We start from the raw sequence: 21,945 nt of genomic DNA, 5'->3' as shown, positions 1-21,945 counted from the left end.
ACATGACCCCAGCTTTGTCTCTGACCATAGCTATCAGCCATTCCATGATTACTTTGTACCAGACCCCAGCTTTGTCTCTGAATACAGCTATCAGCCATGTCATGATTACTGTGTACCAGACCCCATATTTGGCTCTGACCACAGCTATCAGCCATGCCATGATTACTGTGTACCAGACTCCAGCTTTGTCTTTGACCGAAGCTATCAGCCATGCCACGATTACTGTGTACCAGACTCCAGCTTTGTCTCTTACCAAATCTATCAGACATACCACGATTACTGTGTGCCAGACCCCAGCTTTTTCTCTGACCACATCTCTCAGACATGCCATGATTACTGTGTATAATAAATCAGTTTTGTCTCTGACCACAGCTATCAGCCATGCCATGTTTACTGTATACCAGGTCCAAGCTTTGTCTCTGACCACAGCTATCAGCCATTCCATGATTACTGTGTACCACACACCAGCTTTGTTTCTGACCAAAGCTATCAGCCATGCCATGATTACTGTGTTCTTGACCCCAGCTTTGTCTCTGACCACAGCTATCAGCCATGCCATGATTACTGTGTACCAGGCCCCAGCTTTGTCACTGACCACAGCTATCAGCCATGCAATGATTACTATGTACCATACCCCAGCTTTGTCTCTGACCACAGCTTTCAGCCATGCCATGGTTACTGTGTATCAGGTCCCAGCTTTGTTTCTGACAACAGCTATCAGCCATGCCAAGATTACTGTGTACCATAACTCAGTTTTGTCTCTGACCACAGCTATCATCCATGCCATGATTACTGTGTACTTGACCTCAGCTTTGTCTCTGACCACAGTTATCAGCCATGCCATAATTACTGTGTACAAGACCCCAGCTTTGTCTCTGACCACAGCTATCAGCCATGCCATGATTACTATGTACCAGACCCCAGCTTTCTCTCTGACCACATCTCTTAGCCATGCCATGATTACTGTGTACCATACCCCAGCTTTGTCTCTGACCACAGCGATCAGCCATGCCATGATTACTGTGTACATGACCCCAGCTTTGTCTCTGACCATAGCTATCAGCCATTCCATGATTACTTTGTACCAGACCCCAGCTTTGTCTCTGAATACAGCTATCAGCCATGTCATGATTACTGTGTACCAGACCCCATATTTGGCTCTGACAACAGCTATCAGGCATGCCATGTTTACTGTGTACCAGACCCCAGCTCTGTCTCTGACTACAGCTATCAGCCATGCCATGATTACTGTGTACCAAACTCCAGCTTTGTCTTTGACCGAAGCTATCAGCCATGCCACGATTAATGTGTACCAGACTCCAGCTTTGTCTCTTACCAAATCTATCAGCCATACCACGATTACTGTGAGCCAGATCCCAGATTTTTCTCTGACCACATCTCTCAGACATACCATGATTACTGTGTACCATAACTCAGTTTTGTCTCTGACCACAGCTATCAGCGATGCCATGTTTACTGTATACCAGGTCCCAGCTATGTCTCTGACCACAGCTATCAGCCATTCCATGATTACTGTGTACCACACCCCTGCTTTGTTTCTGACCAAAGCTATCAGCCATGCCATGATTACTGTGTACTTGACCCCAGCTTTGTCTCTGACCACAGCTATCAGCCTTGCCATGATTACTGTGTACCAGGCCCCAGCTTTGTCACTGACCACAGCTATCAGCCATGCCAAGATTACTGTGTACCAGTCCCCAGCTTTGTCTCTGAACACAGCTATCAGCCATGCCATGATTACTATGTACCAGACCCCAGCTTTTACTCTGACAACAGCTATCAGCCATCCCATGATTACTGTGTACCAGTCCCCAGCTTTGTCTCTGACCACAGCTATCAGCCATGCCATGATTACTGTGTACCAGACCCCAGCTTTGTCTCTTGCCACTGCTCTCAGCCATGCCATGATTACTGTGTACCAGACCCCAGCTTTGTCTCTGACCAGAGCTATCAGCCATACCAAGATTACTGTGTCCCAGACCCCAGCTTTGTCTCTGACCTCATCTATCAGCCATACCATGATTACTATGGACTAGACCCCTGCTCTGTCTCTGACCACAGCTATCAGCCATGCCATAATTACTTTGTACTAGACCCCTGCTCTGGCTCTGACCACAGCTATCAGCCATGTCATGATTACTTGTATTAGACCCCTGCTCTGTCTCTGACCACATCTATCAGCCATGCCATGATTACTATGTACTAGACCCCTGCTCTGTCTCTGACCACAGCTATCAGACATGCCATGATTACTTTGTACTAGACCCCTGCTCTGACTCTGACAACAGCTATCAGCCATGCCATGATTACTGTGTACCAGACCCCAGCTTTGTCTCTGGCCACTGCTATCAGCCATGCCATGATTACTGTGTACCAGACCACAGCTTTGTCTCTGACCACAGCTATCAGCCATACCAAGATTACTGTGTCCCACACCCCAGCTTTGTCTCTGACCACAGCTATCAGCAATGCCATGATTACTATGTACCAGAACACAGCTTTGTCTCTGACTCCAGATATCAGCAATGCCATGATTACTGTGTACCAGTCCCCAGCTTTGTCGCTGACCACAGCTGTCAGCCATGCCATGTTTGCTGTGTACAATACCCCAGCTTTGTCTCTGACCACAGCTTTCAGCCATGCCATGGTTACTGTGTACCAGGTCCCAGCTTTGTTTCTGACCACAGCTATCAGCCATGCCAAGATTACTGTGTACCATAACTCAGTTTTGTCTCTGACCACAGCTATCAGCCATGCCATGATTACTGTGTACTTGACCCCAGCTTTGTCTCTGACCACAGCTATCAGCCATGCCATAGTTACAGTATACCAGACCCCAGCTTTGTCTCTGACGATAGCTATCAGCCATGCCATGATTACTATGTACCAGACCCCAGCTTTGTCTCTGCCCACTGCTCTCAGCCATGCCATGATTACAGTGTACCAGACCCAAGCTTTGTCTCTGACCACAGCTATCAGCCATTCCAAGATTACTGTGTCCCAGACCCCAGCTTTGTCTCTGACCACTTCTATCAGCCATGCCATGATTACTATGTGCTAGACCCCTGCTCTGTCTCTGACCACAGCTATCAGCCATGCCATGATTACTTTGTACTAGACCACTGCTCTGTCTCTGACCACAGCTATCAGCCATGTCTTGATTACTTTGTACTAGACCCCAGCTCTGTCTCTGACCACATCTATCAGCCATGCCATGATTACTATGTACTAGACCCATGCTCTGTCTCTGACCACAGCTATCAACCATGCCATGATTACTTTGTACTAGACCCCTGCTCTGTCTCTGACAACAACTATCAGCCATGCCATTGTTATTGTGTACCAGACCCCATTTTTGTCTCTGGCCACTGCTATCAGCCAAGGCATGATTACTCTGTACCAGACCACGGCTTTGTCTCTGACCACAGCTATCAGCCATACCAAGATTACTGTGTCCCAGTCCCCAGCTTTGTCTCTGACCACAGCTATCAGCCATGCCATGATTACTTTGTACCAGAACGCAGCTTTGTCTCTGACTCCAGATATCAGCTATGCCATGATTACTGTGTACCAGTCCCCAGCTTTGTCTCTGACCACAGCTGTCAGCCATGCCATGATTACTGTTTACCAGACCACAGCTTTGTCTCTGACCACAGCTATCAGCCATGCCAATATTATTTAGTACAAGTCTCTAGCTTAGTCTCTGAAAACAGCTATCAGCCATGGCATGATTACTGTGTACCAGACCCCAGCTTTGTCTCTGACCACTGCTATCAGCCATGCCAATATTATTTAGTACAAGTCTCTAGCTTAGTCTCTGAAAACAGCTATCAGCCATGGCATGATTACTGTGTACCAGACCCCAGCTTTGTCTCTGACCACAGTTGCCAGCCATGCCATGATTACTGTGTACACACACCCCAGCTTTGTATCTGACCACAGTTACAGCCATGCAATGATAACTATGTACCAGTCCACAGCTTTGTCTCTGACCACAGCTTTCAGCCATGCCATGACTACAGTGTACCAGACTCAGTTTTGTCTCTGACCACAGCTTTCAGCCATGCCCTTATTACCAGACCCCAGCTTTGTCTCTGACCACAGCTATCAGCCATGCTATGATTACTGTTTACCAGACCCCAGCTCTGTCTCTGACCACAGCTATTAGCCATGCCATGATTACTGTGTACATGACCCATGCTTTGTCTCTGACCATAGCTATCAGCCATGCTATGATTACTGTTTACCAGACCCCAGCTCTGTCTCTGACCACAGCTATTAGCCATTCCACGATTACTTTGTACCAGACCCCAGCTTTGTCTCTGAATAAAGCTATCAGCCATGTCATGATTACTGTGTACCAGATCCCATATTTGGCTCTGACCACAGCTATCAGGCATGCCATATTTACTGTGTACTAGACCCCAGCTCTCTCTCTGACTACAGCTATCAGCCATGCCATGATTACTGTGTACCAGACTCCAGCTTTGTCTTTGACCGAAGCTATCAGCCATGCCACGATTACTGTGTACCAGACTCCAGCTTTGTCTCTGACCAAATCTATCAGCCATACCACGATTACTGTGTGCCAGACCCCAGCTTTTTCTCTGACCACATCTCTCAGCCATGCCATGATTACTGTGTACCTGACCCCAGCTTTGTCTCTGACCACAGCTATCAGCCATCCCATTATTACTGTGTACCAGTCCCCAGCATTGTCTCTGACCACAGCTATCAGCCATGACATGATTACTGTGTACCAGACCCCAGCTTTGTCTCTGCCCTCTGCTCTCAGCCATGCCATGATTACTGTGTACCAGACCCCAGCTTTGTCTCTGACCACAGCTATCAGCCATACCAAGATTACTGTGTCCCAGACCCCAGCTTTGTCTCTGACCACATCTATCAGCCATGCCATGATTACTATGTGCTAGACCCCTTCTCTATCTCTGACCACAGCTATCAGCCATGCCTTGATGACTTTGTACTAGTCCCCTGCTCTGTCTCTGACCACAGCTATCAGCCATGTCATGATTACTTTGTACTAGACCCCTGCTCTGTCTCTGACCACATCTGTCAGCCATGCCATGATTACTATGTACAAGACCCCTGCTCTGTCTCTGACCACAGCTATCAGCCATGCCATGATTACATTGTACTAGACCCCTGCTCTGTCTCTGACAACAGTTATCAGCCATGCCATGGTTACTGTGTACCAGACCCCAGCTTTGTCTCTGGCCACTGCTATCAGCCATGTCATGATTACTGTGTACCAGATCACTGCTTTGTCTCTGACCACAGCTATCAGCCATGCCCTGATTACTGTGTACCAGACCCCAGCTTTGTCTCTGACCACAGCTATCAGCCATGCCATGATTGCTTTGTATCAGAACACAGCTTTGACTCTGACTCCAGATATCAGCTATGCCATGATTACTGTGTACCAGTCCCCAGCTTTGTCTCTGACCACAGCTGTCAGCCATGCCATGATTACTGTGTACAAGACCACAGCTTTGTCTCTGACCACAGCTATCAGCCATGCCAAAATTATTTAGTACAAGTCTCTAGCTTAGTCTCTGAAAACAGCTATCAGCCATGGCATGATTACTGAGTACCAGACCCCAGCTTTGTCTCTTACCACAGTTGCCAGCCATGCCATGATTACTGTGTACACACACCCCAGCTTTGTATCTGACCACAGTTACCAGCCATGCAATGATAACTATGTACCAGTCCACAGCTTTGTCTCTGACCACAGCTTTCAGCCATGCCATGATTACAGTGTACCAGACTCAGATTTGTCTCTGACCACAGCTGTCAGCCATGCCCTGTTTACCGGACCCCAGCTTTGTCTCTGACCACAGCTATCAGCCATGCCATGATTACTATGTACCAGTCCCCAGCTTTATCTCTGACCACAGCTATCAGCCATGCCATGATTACTGTATACCAGTCCCCAGCTTTGTCTCTGACCACAGCTATCAGCCATGCCATGATTACTGTTTACCAGACCCCAGCTCTGTCTCTTTCCACAGCTATCAGCCATGCTATGATTACTGTGTACCAGACCCCAGCTTTGTCTCTGACCACAGCAATCAGCCATGCCATGATTACTGTGTACATGACCCCAGCTTTGTCTCTGACCATAGCTATCAGCCATGCCATGATTACTGTTTACCAGACCCCAGCTCTGTCTCTGACTACAGCTATCAGCCATGCCATGATTACTGTGTACCAGACTCCAGCTTTGTCTCTGACCGAAGCTATCAGCCATGCCACGATTACTGTGTACCAGACTCCAGCTTTGTCTCTTACCAAATCTATCAGCCATACCACGATTACTGTGTGCCAGACCCCAGCTTTTTCTCTGACCTAAGCTATCAGCCATGCCATGATTACTGTGTACCAGACCCCAAGCTTTGTCTCTGATCTGGTTGGTTTTTGGAAAAACCTCACCTCCATGTTTTGTTTTTTGGTTTTGGATCTGGATTATTCTTAAAAAATCATAAAAACAGTTAAAATCACATAAAATTTGTCTTTTTTAGTTCCTTCAGTATTACTGACCTCAATATAATTTATTTCAACTCATTTCCAGTCAATTTTGACAACCTCACAGCTCACTATATTGATTTTTTCTTCTAGTTTAGGCCCAAAAATTGCATCAGCAGTGGGCAGCACAAACACATGGCAGTTCAACTTCAAACATGGCACATCAGGAAACACTTTTATTATTTAAGAGAGGCATGAGGGAGTTGGAGTATGTATGTAGTTGAATGTAGTGCAGGGACAGGAAGGGTTGATTGGTAGAAAATTTAATTTTATTTTTTGATTCTGAAGAAAATTTATGAGGGAGAAGGGGAGTGGTGGAGGCATTTACCAAAATATGTGATACATATACATCAGTCCTTGCCATAGAAGAATCCTTGTGCATTGCTGTTGCTGGGAGTTGATTTTCTCATATATATATATATATATATATATATATACATATATATATATATATATATATATATATATTTATATGTATATATATATATTTTAGAAGGCCATGATTTTTACTTAAGCGCGCATGCACCTTTTCATTAATAAGTACTAAGGACTCGTATTTTTTTTATAAAGGACTAAATTTTACATTGAGTGTGGAATCCATGTGAATAAAACAGCTGTGCAGTGTGATTGGCATCAGCTGGGGAATATGACTTTGTACTGTGATTTAAAATTGCTGTGGAAAGAGTTAATATCTGCTTTTCCCTGGATTAAAATGCCTAAAGACTGTGCTTTAAATTGAAGATACAGGATAGTGCAGATAAAATAAGCAGAATACCCCCACACAGTATAAAAGGGCTATTACACAATAATCCACTTTTTTAGATTGCTACTGATTGTTACTCATAGACAGTAGCCTATTAAGGGTTATACAATAATAAGGATCTTGTGGTTTTAAATATCAAGAGGTTATTTTTATCTTTTGAAGGTATAATATAATACAGCAAATATTCTTTATGAGTATTTTTCCTGATCTGTTTTTATTATATTTTTATGAATGCTTTTTCAAATTACTTTGGCTCAGTAATAATTGCTAAATAGCTGGTAATATCCTTTCACTGAGGAAAGCTATCAATAAATGTTTTTGTACTATACAGTATATCAAAATGGTGTGTTAGCGCTTTCCTTCTCCACCCCTTTATGTTTCATAGATGTCCAATATTTTTTTCATACTGCCGTGCGTCTGTATTTTTTTTAAAAAAAGCATAAAAACAGCTAAAATCACATAATTAGTGGGCTTTTCTGCTCCTACTCTGTTACTAACCTCAATATCATTAATTTCCACTCATTTCCAGTCTATTCTGAACACCTCACACCTCACAATATTGTTTTTAGTCCAAAAGGTTGCACTGAGGTAGCTGGATGACTATGCTGAGTGACACAAGTGGGTGGCAGAAACACGTGACCCAGCTAGGAGTGACATTGCAGTGGCAGACAGGATGGCAATTTGAAAAACTAGGCCCCAAACAGTACATAATGCAAAGAAAAAAAAGGAGGTGCAAGATGGAAATGTCCTTGGGCCCTCCCACCCACCCTTATGTTGTATAATGAGGACATGAACACTTTATTAAACCAATCATTTCAGCGCCAGGGACTGCCACACGACTGTGGCTGAAATGATTGGTTCGTTTGGGCCCCATAAAACAAGCTGGCAATTAATCTGTCCCTGCACAAACTGGCTCTACGGAGGCAAGACGTCATCCTCATCCTCCTCTTCCTCCTCATCCACCGATTCCTCACCCTCTTCAGTGTTGTGTACATCCTCATCCTAGCAGAGTATTAATTCTTCCCCTCTGGAATCCACCACCACAGGTCCTTCTGTACGTGCTGGAGGCTGGTCTCCCTGGAAGAGTTGATAATTCATTTTTATGAACATCATCTTCTCCACATTTTGTGGAAGCAACCTCCTACGCCTTTCGCTGACACTTTTCGGAGTACACACTGGAGGGGCAACTCAGGTACGGACTGTCTGACATGCCTACTTGGATGCTGTCACTGATGCAATACTCCACCATTCTGTCAATGGTGACAGTATCATATGCAGTGACAGGAGACATGTCAGAAATTGTTGCCAGGTCCTTCAGTCCAGACCAGATGTCAAAACTTGGTGCTGCCTTCCCTGCATCACCGCCAGCGGGTTGCTTAGGATACCTAAGTTGTTTTCTGGCAGCTCCAGTTGCAGGAGAAAATGAAGGAGCTGTTGACGTGTCCTGTTCTGCTTCAGCTGACAGTGTTTTCACCAGCAGGTCTTTGCACCTCTGCAGGCTTGTGTCGGCCGGAAAGAGAGACACCACGTAGGTTTTAAACCTAGAATTGAGCACGGTGGCCAAAATGTAGTGGTCTGATTTCAACAGATTGACAACCTTGGAATCCTGGCAAAGCGAATGAAGGGCTTCATCCACAAGTCCCAAATGCCGAGCAGAATTGCTCCATCTTAGCTCCACCTTCACTTTCTCCAGCTGCTTCTGCAAAAGCCTGATGAGGGGAATGACCTGACTCAAGCTGGCAGTGTCTGAACTGACTTCACGTGTGGCAAGTCCGAAGGGCTGGAGAACCTTGTACAACACAGAAATCATTATCCACTGTGCTTGAGTCAGGTACATACCCCCTCCTTTGCCTATGTCATAGGTGGATGTATAGGCTTGAATGGCTTTTTGCAGCTCCTCCATCCTCTGATGCATATAGAGGGTTGAGTTCCACCGCATCACAACCTCTTGCTTCAGGTTATGGCGGGGCAGGTTCAAGAGTGTTTGCTCATGCTCCAGTCTTCGGCACGCAGTCGCTGAATGGCAAAAGTGGCCAGAAACTTTTTGGGCCACCCAAAGCATCTCCTGCATGCCCCTGTCATTTTTAGAAAATTCTGCACCACCAAATTTATTGTGTGAGCAAAACAGGGGATGTGCTGGAATTTGGCCACATGTAATGCCCACACAATATTGGTGGTGTTGTCAGGTATCACAAATCTCCAGGAGAGTCTAAGTGGAGTAAGCCACTGGGCGATGATTTCCCTCAGTTTCTCTAAGAGGTTGTCAGCAGTGTGCCTCTTACTGAAACCGGTGATACACAGCGTAGCCTGCCTTGGAATGAACTGACGTTTCTGAGATGCTGCTACCGGTGACGCTGCTGTTGTTGCTGTATAAGGTGATACATCTATCCAGTGGGCTGTCACAGTCATATAGTCCTTAGTCTGCCCAGTTCCACTTGTCCACATGTCCATGGTTAAGTGGACATTGGGTACAACCACATTTTTTAGGACACTGATGACACTTTTTCTGATGTTTCTGTACAGTCTCGGTATCGCCTGCCTAGTGAAGTGGAATCTAGACGGGATTTGGTACTGGAGACACACTACCTACATCAATTGTCTAAATCCCACTGCACTAGTGGTGGATACCAGACGCACGTCTGACACCAACATAGCAGTCAAGGCCTCAGTTATCCATTTTGCTTCAGGATGACTGCTGTCGTACTTCATCCTCCCCGCTAAGGACTGTTGGAGGGTCAATTGTTTAGTAAAAGTAGTGGTGTTCCTACTTCCTCTCTGGGATGATGAATGACTCCCAGCAGCAACAGCAGCAGCAGTAGGCGTAGCAATGCAGGATCCTCTGGAGGAATCCCGGATAGCAGAGTCTGTCATGCCAGTGACATGGACTGCAGGACTACTTCCGATCCTGACTAAGGAGGAAGTTAACTAGGAGGGAGTTGACGGTGTGGTTTGCAGGTGCTTGCATAAAACAGGACAAAGGATTTAGGTGTCCCTGGACTTCTTATGGTCTTAGCCAAAGTTTCTGAACTTGACAGTAACTTTTTATGAATGCGCTGCAGGTGACGTATAAGGGAGGATGTTCCTAGGTGGTTAACGTCCCTACCCCTACTTTTTTCACCTTTACATATGGTACATATGGGAAGACAGTTGTTGTCTGGATTTGGATAGAAATATTGCCAGACCAAAGAGGTTGAATGTTTGGTCTTCTGCCCAGGCATGATCGTGATGGGCCTTTTTATCCCACGGACAACAACTGTCTCCCCTGGAGCCTGATTTAAACAAACCACATCACCATCAGAATCGTCCTCGCCAACTTCCTCCTCAGCACCAGCTTCACCAGTATCCTCATCCTGTTGTACTTCAACAGTGACATCTTTAATTTGCATATCAGCAAGTGGACTGTGGGTGCTCCATCCAGCACTTGCAGAGGGTGTGCAAATGGTGGAAAGAGTCACCTCTTCCTGTCCAGTGCTGGGAAGGTCAGGCATCACAACCGCCACCACACTTGGACTCTCTTTGGGGATTTGTGATATCTTATTAGAATGCACAGTTCTTCGCTGTTCTTTACCCTGCTTAACTCGTTTGATTTTTGTAGTGGAAGGACTGCTTCCATCGTCATGTGAAGCTAAACCACTAGTCATGAACATAGGGAAACACCTTAGCCATTCCTTGCCACTCCATGTCGTAAATGGCATATTGGCAAGTTTACATTTCTCCTCAGATGATTTAAATGTTTTTTTAAGGTAATTTTCCTGAACTTTGTCATTTGGGATTTTATATGCCCTCTACTATGACATTGAGCATCGACCTTGGCAGACGACGTTGATGGCATTTTATCATCTATGTCATGACTAGTGACAGCAGCTTCAGCACTACGAGGAAGTGGTTCTTGATCTTTCCCTATTTTATTTTTTTTTCACAAAGTTTTGACCTCCATTTATGTTATATTGATATATACGTGTGGCTAAGGTGCACACAAACACAGAAAAGAAGAATTTAAATTTTTTTTTTAGAGTGCACTTTGGGGATTACACCACCCTTTAACAGACTTATGACACAGACGCATGCTTGGCACTGCTCCTTTGTTGATGCACGTGCGGCTACAGCACATACAATTCACAACACAGAAAAGAAGAATTTTTTATTTTTTTTGGAGTGCACTTTGGGGGTTACACCACCCTTTAACAGATGAGCCAGCCGGCCCTTCACTTATGACATAGGCGCACGCTTGGCGCTGCTCCTTTGTTGATGCACGTGTGGCTACTGCGCATACATTTTCAGAAATCCAAACCCGCTCATCCCTAGTTAGAACTCACCTAAAGTTACTAGAATGCAGTAAGGTAATAGCCGCCCTATATCCACACATATAGCGGAAAGAGGGACCGACACCATGACGTCATCGGAGATGTTCATCAGGAAAATAGGATATAATCAGATAATGAGTGGCCATTAGCTACATAGGTAAATGCAAGAAAAAGGAAGGGGATATAGGAGGGATCTTATTGTATAGCAGTTTAAACTGCTCATAGAGCAGTGTATCATTCTGTTGTCTCCTTATAGTGATATCCATATTAAATGACTGGGTAGGTGTCCTGTGACCGGTAGGGTGAAAAATAATCCCTAAATAAAGGTACTGCATAATGATATCAATAAAAGGGAAAAGGGGAGGGAAAAGGGGAATGGGGTGTGTAATCTTGGTGCATGACTTGAAAAACGTAATATATATGCAAAAGTAATGCAGGTGATAACTATATAATGAAAAAGAAAATGTTGGAGGTCTAGCCAGCCACAAAGGACTCTATAAAGAGAGCACTCAAAATAGCAAATTATTACCCATTAATAATTCTGGCTAAAACTTAACCTTTAATTGGATTGTTAGAAACAAAGTTCTAAACAATTAATGACAAATTGACAAAACTACAGTATATTGAAAATCACTGTAGTTATCTATGTCATGTTAAGGCGAAATATTACAAAAATGACATAGATACATCACTAACACAAAGGTTAAAGAATCTTGATGTAAAAAACACCAAGTTCAGAATAATGAGTCAATAGTTGGTCCCTGAAGAGGACATAAAATGACCACTGTCAATAGTAGATCTACAACAAAAAACAAAAAAAGTGTAGAAAAGAAATAAAAAAGTTGGGTGTATCCAGTTATGCAGCTAGGCTCTGCTGTTCCCCCTCATACAATGTAGAGGAGAGGGAATGAGAGATCTGCTAGCACAATCACCCCTTGAAAAAGAGTCAGCAATGATCCACTTCGTCAAAGTACATTGTATGAGAGGGAACAGCAGAGCCTAGCTCCATAACTGGATACACCCAACTTTTGTATTTCTTTACTCCACATTTTTTTTTTTTTTGTTGTAGATCTACTACTACTGATGTAAGGCTCACTTGTCGGTAGTTGCTTGCCTCTTCCTTGCTTCCACTTTTGTGCAGTGGAACAAAGTTTGGTCTTTTCCAGTCCTCTGTAAATGTGCTTGTTCCTACCACATTCTCCTGATTACACCTGCAACTTAACTGTGGCCCCTTGCCCTCTCTTTCAGTAGTGAAAACTGAACAAATAATTTTTAAGATGATCAGCTATTACATTGTCTCCCTCACATCCCTCTTTCTCTCTTTAGTCTTTTTATTCCACCTTTTGTTTTCGTCCTTTCGCTTATATACTTAAAAAAAAGTTTAGCCCCCTTTACCCACTTACGGTGCCATCTTCTACTCAGCTTTTGCCTTTGCACAACTGATTACTTTATTAGCCTCCTTCGGTTTTACAAGATACTCCTCTTTGTCTAAAGGCCATCTTTTTTGTTTTCACAATACTTGCTACCTCTTTCCCAAACCACACTGACATCCTTTTCCTTGTGGTTTTCATAACCTGTTTGATGCAAAGGTCTGTTGCCTATAATATTGTACTTTTTAAATTTTCCCACCTCTCCTGCTCTCCTTTCACGTTCCTCCACTCTGCCAAAAATACACTTACACATCTTCCCATCCCTGCAAAATCAGCCTTCCTAACATCTAATACCTTTGTTTTTGTATCGTGTCTGTGAGTATCTGTCATCATTCTGAACCATAAAGCTTGGTGATCACTGTATCCTAGGTTTTCACCCACTTTTACACCAGATATTCTGTCTCCATTTGTAAGTATTAAGTCTAATATTGCGAATAATTGTTATGGAGAAAATACCGGCGCTCTCTGAATTTGAGCAGCCAATGTATGTGGCCTACTGTTCCCCCCAAGAACAGTTAGAAAAAAATAATAAAATACAGTCAAATCAGTCACATACATACGGCGCTAATCAGGAGTTTCATACAGATAATTATAAACATGTATAGTCTTTTTAATGTTTCTATCTTTTAGACATCCGTATTCATATTTATTTATTTATTAGTTATTACCAGTTATTTATATAGCACACACATATTCTGCAGCGCTTTACAGAGAATATCTTACCATTCACATCTGTCCCTACCCCAGTGGAGCTTACAATCTATATTCCCTACCACATGCTCACACACACGCACACACGCACACACACACTAGGGTTAATTTTGTTGGGAGCCAATTAACCTACCAGTATATTTTTGGAGTGTGGGAGGAAACCGGAGTACCCGGAGGAAACCCACGCAAGCACAGGGAGAATATACAAACTCCACACAGGGCCGTAGTGGGAATACAACCCATGACCTCAGTGCTGTGAGGCAGTAACGCTAACCATTACACCGTCTGTGCTGCCACCATCTGTTGTGCTGTTAATCCGATGTTGTCTCTCTCCAGGATATGTATATAAAGAAAGGATAGAAAGAGTACTATATAGTGTAGTAGATTCAAAAATGTAATGACACATAAACAAGAAATATAATTTCCACAACAATAAAAGGGTTTTTTTCACACATAATATACTCTGAGGTCATATATATATATATATATATATATATATATATTTTGAAGACCAAAAATTGATTCAGTACCGAGTAAAGGTGGTAACTGTCCCTGGCACAATAAAGTTGCATTAGCAAATTGTATTTATTTTTATTGGGAGCTGCAACAATGTATTCCCATCGTGATCTCAGACTGCAGACTTCCAGTTATAACCAGAAGTCATGGAGCCGCAGTCCTCCACTATCAGAGTGGTGCGGGCGATGGTCCCCTCTGGCCCCTTATTTGAGGTGCACGTGACTTGCCTCCAGAGACCTGTTACCAGACGTACCTTATGATGATAATGTCATGGACATAAAGTATTTCCGGATTGTCAACCGGAAGTAGTGGCACCTACTACCAACCACCAACCACGTGGTCCGCATTATAAACAAAAATAAATAATATTCAGTAAAAAATCCAATTAATCGAAAAAATTTACAAAAAATTGAGTGGTATTGTTAACAATATAAAATAAATAATATAAAATTATTATTATAAGATAGTTAAAAATATATAATAATAGTGATAAAAATATTTTCATACAAATCAATATATTAAACACAAGTACAGCATACCAGGGTTCGGGATTTACACTCCTCATATTTATCATCGACATGTATATTAATAAAAAAAGGTCTCAAATATACTAAAAGAATAATCTTATTGTAAAAACCATTTCATTCAAACTCTTTGTTTAGACCTTCTGGTATAATAGTATACAATCTAAAAATCCAGGACAATTCTGTCCTGGCTAGAATTCTTTCAATATCTCTATCTTTCCGGGAAGCTCTCACACTTTCAATACCCACGAATAATTTCACATAATTTACTTGACATTGATGTGTTGTTCTAAAACTATTAGAAATACTATGGGTTTACAAACCTTCCTTAATATTCCTGGAATGTTCAAATAATCTTGTCTTGAGGGCCCTGGAAGTATGCTCTACATAAAACAAGCCACAGGAACATTCTATTAAATATACCACATTACTAGTGTGGCAAGTAATAAAATTGTTAATTTTATATTCCTTTCCATTGACCATGAAGTTTGTAAATTTAGAGACTTGGCTAGGTACTGCTCTACAGAAAATACAGGTGCCACATCTGTGAAAACCTTGTGTTCTCACAGGATTAGTGGTTTCATAATCCAGGGCACTTCTAATCAGATGTGTTTTTAAGTTAGGGGCCTTCCTGTATATAAATTTGGGTTTCGTGGGAATCTGATCCTTTAAAACCGGATCCATCTTTAACAGGTGCCTGTGTTTTTTTATAATGTACTCAAGTTTCTTATGGTTTGAACAGAAAGTAGTTATAAAAGAAAATCATAATTATGACATGTCATACTTCTGAACTCAAGTCTTCATACTGAAAGTTAATAATAATATATGTGATATGTGCATGGGTTAATTTATTGGTCCATTTTTAGCCACATGGATCCTACTGGATCAGCTTACCTATAAATACTATTTATTTTTATATTTCTAGTTCATAGTGTTATATTGTATATTATTAATTTATTAGCTCTGTCTACTTTTCTGTGTGCATTGCACTGTTTCATATAGGCTAGAAGGATCTAGCTGTAGTGGTTTCTTATATAGATCAATGCTATTTAATATTCATCTATATATTAATCTTTAGTGATATATTGTTTAGTTTTAATTTATAAGTCTTGTCTCCTTTTATGTTTGCATTATAATGTATCTTAAAGGTTGTGTCAATTTGTATATTGAATGTAAAATGTTTTCCTTTTTGATGTGCATGATATTGTATTCCAAAGGCTGTGTTAATCAGATTGCTGCTTGAAACAATTGGTAGCTACACAGATGCTTTTTAATTAACTAATGAAGTGCAGGATAAATAGGCTGTCCACATAGTGGAATGTGACTTCATTGCCTTTTGAAAAAAACCCTGTAAGAGGAGAGAAACGCATCAAGTTGGTCTCTGGATGCTTTTCTTTCTCTTGACCATACTACACTGCTGAACCCCATCTGTGGAACCATGATGGACATTGCTGAGCCTGTTTGTGCGAACCATCATTCCTGCTATCTGTTGCCTCTGCTGGACGGGGATTCCCCACAGAGGCAGACTGCCCAGCCCTCACGCCTTGCGTCCTGATCGGGAATTTCTGAGGTTCAAATGGCTCACCATACTGCATGACTCCCCTGCTTGTGAGTCATTGGAGCCACGCATAGTCCCACAGTTAGCCCATAGGCAAATGCAGGGGGGGTTTCCGTCTGCCTGGAAATCCCCCTCCCCGGCACACACATGACCACAGTAGAAATAGTAATATAATAAAATTATGCTAGTGTAGCATGTTTTTCTCAGTATCACAAATGAAATAATTAGCACCACCTGTGGATCTTTTAACAGGTATCAGACAGTAATAAATAACCTGTGCGCCAACTAGGAGATCTTGAAAACATGCACTATTAGGGATGCACTGCTATAGAGCCCAATATGTACATATATGTCCAAGGCAGTGCTAGGTTCTTCTGCTGCTCCTCCAGTCTCCCGGACTTGCTCTAATAATCTGGAATGGTGCCCAAATCTAAAATAAAAACATCCAGCTCAGTCAGGATGGCCCTACTGCCACATCTAATGGCTTACTGTGATCGCTGATCCTGTATATGCTGGAATTAGGATACACAATACACTTTGTATGACACATAATAAAACTGGTTGAGTACTAATTCTGCCCTCTTCATGGACTGGCCACATTTGCTCTAAAATCAAGCATTTGGAAACCCCCCTCTAGAAATACTGCGTTTGCCACTCTAGCCGCCAGAGCAGCGCTGGTCATACGTACCAACATCACACCTACTTGCTTTATTTTTCTGGGAGTTGCAGGAGCAGCTGGTTCCTAGGGAGTCCTTGGAGCTTTGAGTCCACCGGGACAGGTGAGATACTGGACTGCGAGTTTGGTCTGGAGACCCCCCTCTATTATATTCACCTTACCAAGATTTTTGTTATCTCCATGGCTCTGCAATTTAGGGAGTCACTGTACTCCATATCAGGCTCTAACAGAGTGACTAAACCTACTATACAGATTGATATCATTCTGGTTGCTAATAGCAACATATGCTGATTACCATCAAGGCTCTGCATAGAGTTTTAAACATCTATCTTTTTGCCTATGATATATTGGGAACAGTATGTGTTTAGATTAATAATGTAACACTTAATCTCTTTCTTCAATCAATGTCCAATGTTCATTTATGTATTTAGAGTTGAACTGCAGTACATTTTTTCATATTCTCAATAAAACAATATATTTATAATTTTCACAGCCTGTTTTATATATAGTGATTAGTGCAGACACAATATTTGTATTCTTGTTCCATTTGAGCAGAGCCGGCCCTAGGCATAGGCATGATAAGCAAATGCCTAGGGGCGACTCTGCATGCTAGGGGCATTTTCCATCAAGTAGGGCTGAGGGCCAGCTGAGCTCTGCCCCCCGCCGCCAGCAACTGCCGCTAGCTGCTGCTCCCTCCCAGTCCCACCGGCACCTACCTAGAGCCAGGAGAGCCTACCCTGCCGGCACAGCTAACCCCCAGCGCGCTGCCTCAATTGGAGCTCTCCGATCGGGCAGCACAGCGGATGGTGAGGCGGCAGCCGGTCATGTGACCGTCATCCGCATCCGCCCGGCCCGGCCCCTTAGTCAGAGTGAGCTTCTGCATAGAAGTTCATTCTGACAGTACAGGTTGGAGGAGCTAAGATGGCCGCGGGAGGGTATGCTGCACATGCCCAGCCACTACCACACCTCCCATGGGCCTTTGCGGAGCAGAGCCATGAGCAACAACTCACGGCTCCGCCTCCGCCTCCATCTTGGCCTAGCCACAGCCCACAGCCACTGTACAACAGCCACTGTAATACTCGCTGCGCAGGTAAGAAGACTGAGTCTGACTCAGGGTGGGACAAATAATATGAAGCACAGCTGTCAGCTATATATATATATATACGTAAGGAAGACCCGGCACTCCATAAATCCCAAACTGGGTAAATGCCTGGCTCCAGGTGCCCTCAGTGAGGCGGAGATCAATCCCCTCTGTATAGTCCACAACAAGTATAGCGGCACTCAGGAGACTTCACAATAAGCGTTTAATTATTTGAAATAATTAAATGCTTATTGTGAAGTCTCCTGAGTGCCGCTGTACTTGTTGTGGACTATATATATATATATATATATATATATATTTACTTGTATATATATATATATATATATACACTCATATATATATGTGTGTGTGTATACATGTGTATGGGCATATATATGTTTTCGTGTACACATATGTATGTGTATATATATAACAGTGTATATAAATATATATATATAACAGTGTGTGTGTGTGTGTGTATATATATATATATATATATATATATTATGCAGATAGCCAGCACTCCTAACCTGCTCAATATTAACTTGCGTCCGGTGCCCTCCGTGTTACCTCTCCTAAGCAACTGAGGGCATATGTACATCGATGAAGGCGGCACTCTCGACGACTTAAATGCAATAAAAAGTTATAAACCAATGTGTTATTTTTGGCGTCCACGTATAAATATTATGTTTGGTGGTGGGATTATATGCTAGGGGGCACCAGTCAAAATTTTGCCCTGGGCACCAAATTGGCTAGGGCCAGCTCTACATTTGAGGGTGATTTGCAGGTATCCCTCTGGTGTCAGCAGCAAGTCTTTATATTATACAACACCTGAGTGAATAGTGCACCAGCTTTTCTTTCTCATATATATATCTTTGACTCTAAGTGACCTCAGAGTATATTATGTGTGAAAAAAAACCTTTTATTGTTGTGGAAATTATATTTCTTGTTTATGTGTCATTACATTTTTGAATCTACAACACTATAAAGTACTTTTTTCTCTCCTTTCTTTATATACATATCCTGGAGAAAGACAACATCGGATTAACAGCAGAACAATCCATATGAATACGGATGTCTAAATGATAGAGACATTAAAAAGACTATACATGTTTGTAAAAGTCTAATATTATGTCTTTCCCAGTGGGCTCCCTCACCAATTGCTGGAGGGAGGCTCCATGCAATGAATTCAGAATGTCCCTACTTCTAGTGGAACTTGCTACAGACACCTCCCAGTTTATATCAGGTAGATTAAAATCTCCCATGATTATAGCCTCTCCTCCTTTTAATGCCATTTAGTGATGTCCTGCAGTAGTTTATTGTCCAGTTCCTCTTCCTGACCTTATGGTCTGTAGATCACCCCAATACGAAGAATCACTTTCACAAATTTAGGGTAGATTCAGATTTCTGGAGAACTGAATCACACATCTTCACTCTTAGTGAGTTTGTATAAATGATACAGATGTGTCCTCATACACCTTTCCTTTTCTTCTTCATTTGGCACAAGATGCCATCACGGTTAAGATACAACACGACGAGTAGAAATTAGATAGATCCCAAATTTTTTTTTCATGAAAAAGTATCAGATTAAAGTAGAAAATTTTTAAGGCAAGGATAATACACAGATTCAAAGGCATGGCACATTTGGTGACATGGCTTGATTTTAGGAAAAAGTGTATGTGGACACATCTGTAATAGGTAATATTTTTTAAGACATACAACAACAAGCTCATGAATGCATACTCATTTCTCCAAATACCCATTTACACTTGCGATTTTGGGTTTATGAAAGAACACTAACATGTCTACATACCTGTACTGAACTTGCCTTATCTTTTGTTAAGCTAATTACCAATTAACAAAATTCAATAAATAATTTGTACAAAACAGAAGTGGATTAAACTGTATTTATGAATGCAGAATAATACAAAACAGAAGTGGATATAAGTGTGTGTATGAATGTAGAATATTACAAAACAGAAGTGGATATAAGTGTGTGTATGAATGTAGAATATTACAAAACAGAAGTGGATATAAGTGTGTGTATGAATGTAGAATATTACAAAACAGAAGTGGATATAAGTGTGTGTATGAATGTAGAATATTACAAAACAGAAGTGGATATAAGTGTGTGTATGAATGTAGAATATTACAAGACAGAAGTGGATATAAGTGTGTGTATGAATGCAGAATATTACAAAACAGAAGTGGATATAAGTGTGTGTATGAATGCAGAATATTACAAAACAGAAGTGGATATAAGTGTGTGTCTGAATGTAGAATATTACAAAACAGAAGTGGATATAAGTGTGTGTATGAATGTAGAATATTACAAAACAGAAGTGGATATAAGTGTGTGTATGAATGTAGAATATTACAAAACAGAAGTGGATATAAGTGTGTGTCTGAATGTAGAATATTACAAAACAGAAGTGGATATAAGTGTGTGTATGAATGCAGAATATTACAAAACAGAAGTGGATATAAGTGTGTGTATGAATGCAGAATAATACAAAACAGAAGTGGATATATGTGTGTGTATGAATGTAGAATATTACAAAACAGAAGTGGATATAAGTGTGTGTATGAATGTAGAATATTACAAAACAGAAGTGGATATAAGTGTGTGTATGAATGTAGAATATTACAAAACAGAAGTGGATATAAGTGTGTGTATGAATGTAGAATATCATGTTTGGTGAAACCTGAGGATGAGGAACTATAACATCTCTAGTGTCCTGGTACTGCACATGCCTATCAATGCAGGCTAATGTTCCCAACAGTACTGTACTTTGTCTATTGGAATGAATTATATGATATACTGGGTGATACAGCCTTGTGTGCGATAAGTCTGTACAATTAAACACTCTGATCTGTCTGAAGAGGAAATATGCCACCAAAAGGATGCCAGCACCTGGGATCCCAGAGGTCAAAAAATTCTGATGCTGGCATCCTTACAGGGTTATTATACTGACACCTGTCCATAAGTAACCTAACCCCCCCCCCCTTCTCCCTACCCTAAACCTAACTCTGCTACTTAACTTTGGAATGCCGTGAGTCGGGATGCCGGTGATGGCATATGGAGCACTGGAATCCTCTGCATCGGGATATTGAACGTGTACCCCAACAAATTTCAGAGGCTAATTATGTTATCTATCTTATCTGTATTGGACACTTTCCACAATACTTCAGCTGGATTATTTTCACCAGTCCTTACTGGAAACCAGTGACTGTTACATTGTACCTACCAGATTCCAACTTCTTCTGCCGGTATCAATAAACCAGTTACACTACTTCTATGAGGAGAAATCCTATTAAACCTCACAGTTTTCATTATATGGCCTCCAGCCTTATACAGACCTTGGGTCCTGTTTCAAGTTTAGACAGTTGACAGATCCTGAAAATTGTGATACAGATAGGGGAATAAGAGTAAGTGGGGTATTTACCAAAGCTTGAATATAGATAAAATTGTGAGCAATAAAGTACAAACCAATGTCACAGTGTGCCAGACACCAGCCGTTACTTACTTGGTACAACAGCACTGGGGTCCCCAGAGTCCACTTCTGGTTTTCCTGCTCCTGGCTCCTCCTTGCTATCTCCTGATGTGGCTGCAAAGTTCAGGCAGCAGCAAGTTCCCTAAGGGTGCATGCGCCAACCTGCAGGTAGATTTAAAATGACAAGCGTGCGAAACATTAAGTCATATTTCATATACAAAATATAATTACATAAATATACACTGAAATATTGTCTCTAATTCAAGAAAAACAGCAAAACTGTCAGTTTAGGAAGATGTGGTGTGTTTCTTTATTTAG

This window comes from Taudactylus pleione, unplaced genomic scaffold (assembly GCF_031769625.1).
Source record: "Taudactylus pleione unplaced genomic scaffold, aTauple2 ptg001253l, whole genome shotgun sequence".
NCBI lineage: Eukaryota > Metazoa > Chordata > Amphibia > Anura > Myobatrachidae > Taudactylus > Taudactylus pleione.
Note: the sequence above shows the minus strand (reverse complement) of the source record.